Genomic DNA, 3,157 nt, shown 5'->3' with positions numbered 1-3,157 from the left:
ACACTGAACTTTCTTAGCATCTCCTATTTCTTAATCTTCTTAACAGCAACTATTGTCATATATGCAAATGAAAATTTTTATATAGAAGCTTCCAGAACCTGCATTTCTATGTATTTTCTTCCACTTTTTTTGCAAAACGATTCAATGTCAACATATATATTTTCATGAGGCAAACCTATTAAAAATTAAGAGCTTTGCCTATCGAATGAAAACAGTTCTTAAATTTAATGTTTAAAAAGCCAGTGAAATTAAGTTCAACATTTATGCTGTTTTCAAAGCTTCAAACAATCATAATAAAAAATGTTCTTGTTTAATCTACAAAATAAGTACATTTGATTTTAATTATCTAGATAATGACCAAGCAAGTACATCAGGCACATCCCTTCCAAGAGATAATGAAAGGCACAGAGGAGCAAACAATATCCCTGAGAGTAGACCAACACATTCTGACTCTACAGATGACTCCAGTAATGAGAAGCTGTCTGTTGCAAATGACTCATCTTCTGAGGCCTGCACTGAAGATGCTAGAAATCAGGATGATGCATGTGAAAATAAAATTATCAATATGAAGATGAGGAACAGCAGTCTATCACTGAAGAGCTATTTGAGAATAATGAAATTGAGGAAACAGCCAGTGGTACAGGAGCAAATGAAAGCAGAGGAAATGTCAATGATTACAGTGAATCAGTAACTATTTCTTTAAATGCAAGAGGAAAAGACAGCAGACAGTGAGGAAATACACTAGACAGTGATGTTCCTGATTCAGTAATGAACTGAAAGGATCAAAACTGTTAGACTGTAGAAAAGAAAAAAACAAAACACAAACAAACTTTGCTGATAAACTAAGCTTAATAATAGGGTGTTCAGATTTAAGAAGCAAATTAGCAGCATTATTGTTAATATGAAGAACTTGAGAAGGGCTGAAAAAGATGTGTCAGTGGAAGTTTAGGAGCTTAGGGTCTCTTGGGATCTGGCACTTCATCTTCTCTGAAATTAAGACTCATATTGACTACAGAAGGAAATAATCTTCTGTTTATCTTTATCTTCACATTAGCTGGTGATACTAGCAGCAGTAATGTACCTGATGTAACACCGCCACAGGAACCTAATGACCATAATGAATCCACTTGGTGAGTTACAAAGATGCAAGCACACACATCAGTTTAATAGCAAAAACAAACAAAAAAAAATAGAAACCTAGAAGCAGACAACTTTTCAGCCCAAACAAGTGTTTCTATTATCATTATCATCTTGCCTGATACATTTACTTGTGGCCTTTTTTACCCTCTTAAAATTTTTCTGATACAATCTTTAAAAAATTTCAGCACTTTCTACCCATGTTGTCATACTTTCACACTGCTTTCAGAATACTTTCTGATTCTGCTATCTCTAAGTGTCATAGTGTGATGGCTGATTATTTTCTTTCCTTCTCTTCTAAAGACAATCAGTGGTTAACTGGTATATAATGCCAGTTTTCAAAGCAGTTAAGTCACCTTCAAATTAATTTTAACTGAAATTACTAATTACAATGTTTTCTAAAGGATTTTAAGAACAAAAATCACAGCAAAATATAACTGAACTTGACCAAATGAGCACTCCCATAACTTCAGAGCAAGTTCCCATCTTATATTTTTTTGGCTAGGCTTCATCACAATGTTGAAGTGTTGGAACACTTCTTAATTTTCAGACAAAACAAAAAATTGAAAGGAAATATTGTATTATGGAATACAAAACTAAATTATGTGACTCATTTTGGATCTTGCAGAAAGCACATCAGACCAATGCCACATTAAAACAAAATAGTTTAAAAAACAGTTGCATAAAACCATGGAATAAAAGTATTTTAGAACTATTAGACATTAACATTCCAGATACAACCACCGACTCATCATAAAGTCACTGATTAAAGAAGCAAGAAGGGTATATCTGACAGTGTTCATCTTCTATGTATTCTCACACTTCATTTCCTAGGGCTCTGCCATGGTTTACTTTTAAGGGCAGATCAGTGCTCCAAATGGACATTTGCTCAAACCCAGGCAGAATTTCTTTGTTGCAATTCTTATGTTCCCTTTTGTTTGAAGGACATCTGTGCTACTCTTCTAGCATTGTCATTCCTAAACAAACTAGAAGACAGACTACAACAGTAAGAGAAAGCTACAGAATGTGGAATTAAAGTTGCTGAATAACTGATCATAATCTGGTTATAAAGTGCCTTATTAACATGACAATTTCTTCTGTTGGAAGTATTTGCATAAAATACTATGCCAACATCCATCTAATGAGTTACCTTGAAACTGTGTAGCTACCAAAAAGAATTTCCTCTTGTTGTAGAGCAAGAATTTTATTTCTAGGTGGCAAGAAGTAGATTAGTGTAATTCTTGAGAGGAAAGAAAACTATTGCAGACATTAATAAATTTTGGATATGGAAGTCAAGGCTGGATTTCAGCCTATGCAGGCAATGAAGTAGCAGTTAAGAGGGTCAAGAAAGGCCAGACCTCAGCAGTTGAAAAAGCCAATCAAAAGTTCAGGGGGGAAGTATCCAGCCTATGATGCAAGAAATTGACAACTACAGTTCATGGTAAGATAACTATCAATTTCTTCAGTCTGATGTGTGAAGTGAGGAAAAAAATATGAAAAATTACTTTTTCGCTCTATTTTTGGAACTATCAAGGAATAAAAATAATCAGGAACAAATTCTAAGTTAAAACTTTCAAAATCAGTGTGCTTCACACGAGAACATGAATATAACAGATTTTCTGCTTCCAGAGAAGCAAAGAATTTGAATGAGAAAAAAAGGGATAGAAAGTTGCATGCTCATATGTAGCAAAAATACAGATGTACACTGATGCTACCTGGTTATCGTGTTGTGAAGTATATTGCATTTCAGAGTATTATCTCTATAGTAATTCAGGTCAAAGAACACTTTTAAGGTATCTTCTATTATTCTTGGGCAAACTTAGATGAATAAAGAATGAGGTGAGTAGTTTTTGATACTACAGATGTGTAAAAATCAAAGGAAAAGAGCTTCCATAAACTCCTTTGAGCTTTCAGAATGCCTCTAGGTCTTTCCATTAGAAGACAGAAATCCCTTAGAAGGATCAGAAAAGAGTATTCCACTGGGAGAAATTTGATACCTGTAATACAGTTACCCTTAAAA

This window comes from Meleagris gallopavo, chromosome 1 (genome assembly GCF_000146605.3).
Source record: "Meleagris gallopavo isolate NT-WF06-2002-E0010 breed Aviagen turkey brand Nicholas breeding stock chromosome 1, Turkey_5.1, whole genome shotgun sequence".
Lineage (NCBI taxonomy): Eukaryota > Metazoa > Chordata > Aves > Galliformes > Phasianidae > Meleagris > Meleagris gallopavo.
This window is presented reverse-complemented; position numbering follows the sequence as displayed.